We start from the raw sequence: 6,000 nt of genomic DNA, 5'->3' as shown, positions 1-6,000 counted from the left end.
TCTAAGAACGAGAAGTAAATTATTAGTTTGACGATTTATATTTATCAACTATATAATGTTCAAAATTTGTAAAAAGTTGCAAATTAAGGCCCTGTTCGGCTGCACAGTGGGAATGAGAATAGGAACGGGAATAGAAAAAGTTTGAACTGAAATTTACTGTTCACGTGGGAAAAAAAAAATTCAGTCTAAGTGAATTTTTTTTTTTCCACGTGAACAGTAAATTTCAGTTCAAATCCGAACAGGCCCTAAAAGTTAATATATATTATAATGTTGAAGGACCCTCACATGATAAGTTACTACATTAAACCCTAAACCCTAAGTCAGAGCCCAGAAGTAATTATAGTCAATAAATGTTTGTTTTGCAATTCACATAAACAGTTCACAACTTCACATACGTATGAGGTATGACACACATCCTGATAATAAATTAACAAAGGGGAGGAAAGGGGGGCAAGCCTTTCTGCCCCTGTCAATTCTCTACGTTATTTTAATTTATAAATATTTTACAAGATCCTACATATTTGTTTTAATTCGAAGACAGGTCCTGTACTTTAATTTTGTGTAAAACAAATATGTAGGATATAAATTAATATGGAACTGTTTATTAAATAACTAAGGGGCCCCGTTACTGTTTATTTAGATCCAACAAATTTATGCCTCATGGCCCTCATCTGAAAAGGAAGCATCCAAATTATTAAGGAACTTCATTACAATTTTAACATTGTCCATTTCATGTTTTGCATATACTCGATCGGAGCTGTTTTAGAATGGGAGAGCATCCGCGACCGATATTGTCGGTACTCTCGCGGATACTATCGTCGCTAAAAGAAAAAGTATATTTTTGTCGGTATACCGTAGTTAATTGGTGTAAAATTATGCCGGAATAGTGAACGAGCAACAATAAAATGTATGACATTGTGAAAAAACACATTATTGTGTTGAGCTTTTATTGTCAAATCTGTTATAAGTTTTTGTTAATTTTATTTGTTGTAATGTTTTATAATTTGTTATAATGTTTTATAATTTTGTTGGTGTTGTAAATTGATTTTGTTCGACTAAATAAACAACAAAATAGAAATAACAAAATGCTAAGTCTACAACATAAATTTTTAACAATCCAAACATGAAATATACCAATTCAAACATAAAATACTAAAAATTCAGTCTTACTAAAATTAAAACATAACATAAGAAAAACCTAACGACGACGACGACCACCTGAGGGGCAGCCTGGTCTAGAGCTGACCACCCCAGTGTGGATCGGCTTGGTATTGAGGCTGGCCACCTTTCAATGGAGCAGTTTGGTCATTTTTTGAATTCTTTCAAATACGATGGTAGATTTGCTATTTTTTTTTAATGGAATTTAAAAAAAATATCAGAAATTAAAATCTTTGATAAATATTAAAACTTAAAAAAGAAAAATGGATCTTCCACAAGTGTACCCAATGCAAAAAAAAAAACCTTTGTCACACTAACGCAGCATCATACACGATCAATCTTCCACAAGTACGTGTACCCAATACAATTTTTTTCACCTTTCCAATTTGGAAATGAAGGATAAGAAAAGAAATTAGAGAAGTAATTAACTAAGAACTGCCAACATGTTGTCATTGATTGATTGATTGATTGCGTAACTCTACTCTGCACCGTACACCTGATGTCACTCAAAACATGACCTAATTCTGGTTAGGTCAAACTTCACCCAGCATGAATATTTCACCCCCTCACATGATCACATTCACATCACAGTCACATGGGCTGGTTTAATTTCATAAACAAAGTCCATGTAAGCAAAGCATGTACCAAAAATTGATACCAGTCTCACTCTCACAGATAGAGCGTGTGACAACAGTATGAGAGAGAAAAAGAGGAGACAGGTTTGAGATTGTATTGCATGGTAATGGTATGGGAACTTCTGGTAAAGACATGTGCTGAACTGAGAAGTTGCTCAGAATGCACAGTTGATTAATTAGCTCTTCTTCTCTTTTTATTACAGTAATAACATGTACTTGTTACTGTATCCTCTGACTTGTATAAATTAGATGGGTATTTGTGTAGCGTAGTTATTTATTTTGTTTCATTTATTTATTGGAGATTTGGCGTTTATGAGATTGCACCAAGTCCCAAGATGTAACGCTTCCTATTCATCTACCCTTTCAGCCTTGGCTCTTCTCAATTATTATTTCTTCCTTTTAATGGAAACTTGCGGTTAGGACCTTGTAAGTTGTAACTCCTCAAGTTAGTTTTATACCATACGATCGCATTATTTTTTGGTTGTTAGGTTCCATCAATTTGATCTAGCTAGGTAGAAGGTACATATATTTAATAATTGGTACGTTGAGATCATGAGATCATTGGTGGTGTTAGAGTTATAGGTTCTTCTCTTGAGAATTTGAAAATCGATCGGAAACAGTCTGATACTCGGTTGGATCATGTTCGAACTTTTCTGATAAAGATATTAAAATTGTCGTTTTGAATTTATGCATTGTACGAGTTATATTTTTTTTTTTTTTTTCTATTTGAGTTTTGTTGTTGGTTCCATGCACGAAATAGTGCTGCTACTTCAATTCCTGATCAATTAATAACAATTTCCTCTTCTTCTCCTCCTACATCTATATTAGCATTTCTTCTTCTTATGTGTTTCTGCAATTGTGACTTCTCACATCACAATTTCGTGATTATCAACGCCAGCATTTATGAAGGATATACAATTATATATGAAGCCACTTATTAGCAAATCTGACTGGAGTTCAAAATTAATTCCTCCAGGATAGGATGTATTATGTACCCTCTGCTTTTAGTGTGGCTTTCATTTACAATTTGTATTATTATTTGTATGGTTTTCATTTACAATTTGTATTAATCTTCTTCTTATTATTTGTATGGCTTTCATTTACAATTTGTAGCATATAAATAGAAGCTTTGTAATCTTGTATTATACACACATATGAGAAATATATGAATAAAGAAATTGTCATCTTTTCCTCTCTATTTTGTTTATTCATCTTATGCTTGTTTATATTTATTTTATAACAGTACGTACTTGGTGGTTCTACACTTTAGATACTGATATTCAGATAACTAAGTGTTGTAACAGAAACTGTGTACTTCATATTTTTTGTTATGTAGTCTACGTTTTTTTTTTTCATAGTTCTAAATAGCGCATTATAACGACGCTATAGATTTTTTAGATCATAAAATTATGGCACTATCGGCACCATAGTACATACACTATAGCGGAGCAATATAACAATAGCATCGTTTTTTCGACCATTCCGCTATGCCGCGATAAAAAATATTTAAATCTTTGTTTTTTTTTCCTCAAAATAAAATAGTTTCCGACGATTTTGTCAAGTATCTAATGGAATTTAAGCTATAAGTAGACATTCATAAGCTCTATTTTAATTTTATATTCGCGAAATAGTAAATTTTTCTGTATAAAATAGTTGTTGTTGCTTAATCAATTTAGGAAATAATATATACAACCCTCACCTTTGCCAAAAGATCCAGTGTATTTTTTTACAGGTCGACAGCTACGATTTCTGGTTGTTTCTTCTTAAATGGCACGTAGATTTAATCTGCGCTCCACCTAGAGTGAGACTGTAGGTTAAATCTGCATCCCTGATACATTATAATTCTTATTTAAAATCATTTTATAATTGTTTTTTAATTTTATAAGATGGTAACAAAAAAAATGGTAAATACCGATCCAAGAAAAATTTGTATATATATTTTTTTAAATAGTCATTGTGAGTCGGTCGAGTTTTAAATACTGGTTTTTTTAAAATATTCTTATTATTTTTTTGATAGATTTAATTTAAAAAATTCTTTCAATTATATTCACTATATATGCTACACTTTATATTTCTTTACAAATAAAACAAATAAAATAAAATCCGGCCCGTCGGATTTCATCAGACCAAAAGATATATATTATGTATGATTTTAATATGAGAGAGTCAATTACACGGCATATCAGTTGTCAACACGAAAAATATTATACTAATTAGTTGAAAATACTCGGATAAATTTTTTACTAATCAGGTGCAAACACACGGTAGAAATAAAATTTTGAAACTACATATATATTATGAACAAAATAGGCATCGTAGGGGTTCCTAATAATCCAAATTAACAACACGGAGGAGCAATCCATACAAACAATTCAATTCACAAAAAAAAAAAAAAAAAAAAACAAAAAACATAGAGAGACAAGATATGCAACGAGCATTTTAAGAAAAATGGGAGAACCTTATTATTTCTCTTAAAGGAAAATTTATTTTTTAAACGGTGGAGTTTTTGTCGTCAGGGGCAGAATTAGAATATTTTGATAGATGTGGCGGAAAATTAAAATGCACAATTGTGATAAGTGAAATTTGAATCAAAGACATTTCAACCAAAAAATAGAGCTTTAACCACTATGATACAACTAAACATTTGTCATTTATTAAGGGTGGCTAAACTATATAAAATGTTTAGAAAAGATGAAATTCAATTAAATTCCTATATGTATAACTTAAATTTTCAAATCATAGGGTGACTTAGCCTCAGATCCACCCCTGTTTGTCGTAAGAGCATTGGACAAAGGCGTGTCCAAAATTAGACTTAATTTGCGTTATTTGTATCAAAATTTACAAGGACAAATTATATTTACGGAACCATTTAAATTATTTAAATTTTAAATCCGTTCGCACGAATTTCAAATCAGACATTGTAAGTCCAACTTTAATAAAAAATTTTCAAAACCCTTTGAAGAAAATCCAATTCCCTTTTCAAAATAATTGGTATAACAATGCATCATTCATTTTCTTGGCAGAGAAATTAATTACTAACTCGTCAATTCTAAAAAAAAAGGACTAAATTGTCTATATTTTTCTCAACCAAGAAATATATAGATTCAGTTCATGCTTCCGTTGAACTCGAAACCGTGGACTCCATTTATGCATGGACCACATAAAAAAAAAGTGTGGAGAAAGTCCAAAACAAAATCCAAATATGATATTGAGAAATCAAATCTGAACTAGAATCCCGGACCACATAGGATTAGTGAGAATAGCATTTGTGGCGCCTAACCTCCTCATCAAGATAAGGTTTTAGCATAGATAAGGCTTTTTATTTCACACTTCCAACCAATCAAAAGGTTGCAAATTATCTATTGGGACCATTTTATCTCCACTAATCATCCTCATTTTGGGATTTGGGTTTGAATTAATTAGGTGGCGAATTGAAAGCTGTTGCAGTTTTTATACAGATCTCAGAGAAAAGTTATATTGTACTTTACTACTTGCATGTAATTATTATATTTCTGTTATTAAAATTTTGTATTATTAGACCGCTCCAGTCTCCAAGTGTGTTTTTTTGGTCAATAAAATACTAGATTTAACTTAGACTTGCGTATGAATTTGATTTTTTTTATAAACCATAATTAGAAAAAAATATTTTTTATGAAACCAACATTATTACTTTTTTTTTTTTAGAAAAATCATAAGAACCAAAATGTCATTTCGCTCCCTTTTTTTTCTTTTTTAGAACACAATTGCCATTTTGATCAAAAAAAAAAAATTGTGACCGAAACGATATTTTGTTTCTTATGGTTTTTGTAAAAAAAAAAAAGTAATCATGTTGGTTTCATAAAAATCTTTTTTTTGTAATTATGGTTTATAAAAAAATTCTATGAATTTGGTATCGACATTTATTCTTTGTTTGAAATTCAGGTGAAAAAATTATTGTAGACAGTTAATTCTAACCTTCTTTTTGTATAAAAAGAAATATCTACACACCCAATAAAGTGGTACTAGTTCTTGATTCTTGAAGGCTTATGTTTGAAATAATCAAATTAATTAAGACATTATGCAAACTCATAAATCTCGCCAAAAAATATAAATTGTAAGTCAATTTTTTTTTTTTTTTGGTTGAACTGAATGCATGTGTGGTCATAATTGCAGAACAAATGCATTTCGAAGTGTGTATTTAAGCTTTGAATTTTTTTAGTAAGGTTTG

Source organism: Carex rostrata, chromosome 4 (genome assembly GCF_964058835.1).
Source record: "Carex rostrata chromosome 4, lpCarRost1.2, whole genome shotgun sequence".
Taxonomy (NCBI): domain Eukaryota; kingdom Viridiplantae; phylum Streptophyta; class Magnoliopsida; order Poales; family Cyperaceae; genus Carex; species Carex rostrata.
The sequence above is the reverse complement of the archived record's forward strand: the minus strand, read 5'-3'. Positions refer to the sequence as shown.